The following is a 635-nucleotide window of genomic DNA, read 5'->3' on the forward strand; positions in this document are numbered from 1 at the left end:
GACAAACAAAAAGTCATTGCTTACATTTGAATGTAAACTTCGTTTTTATTTTTACCCTCTTGGGTTAATGCGGGACAGTGAGCCTTCAAACTCAGTCACAGAGACACAGAAACACAGCGTTAGTGGCTGTCATAGAAAACACACCCCACAGAGTAAGATAGAAAATATTTGAATGGTCACATAAACCCAGATGTAGAATAAATAAACCTGATCTCTCAACATCACCCGTGTCTTCCATACATTATAAGTGAGATATCCACAGATACCACTCCATGTAGCGATCAGGCTAAAAACATTAGCTTTTAGCTAGTCAGTCAGTTGCGTCGACTTGCGTTCAAACAACCACTTTCAATAAAAAGTCTAGAGTAGAATTTGGGACTTTTCCGGGTTTGTATAAACTTATGAACATGAGTTGACAGATGCAGCTTCAGGAACACATTTTTTGAGCAGTTTGGAATATTTTAGATACATTTTAGTCTTATCATGACTGCACGAGGTCTCACTTTGTTCCAGCATGTCTAAGTCTTTTTTCTAGATACTTAAAGGTGTTCCTCTAGGTCAAGTCACTCAAGCTAAAAGCTTATATTGACATTTGGGTGTAGTCTTGGGTTTAATCCAGTATAAATAAAGATTAG

The sequence above is a fragment of the Oryzias melastigma genome, linkage group LG12, assembly GCF_002922805.2.
Source record: "Oryzias melastigma strain HK-1 linkage group LG12, ASM292280v2, whole genome shotgun sequence".
Taxonomy (NCBI): Eukaryota; Metazoa; Chordata; class Actinopteri; order Beloniformes; family Adrianichthyidae; genus Oryzias; species Oryzias melastigma.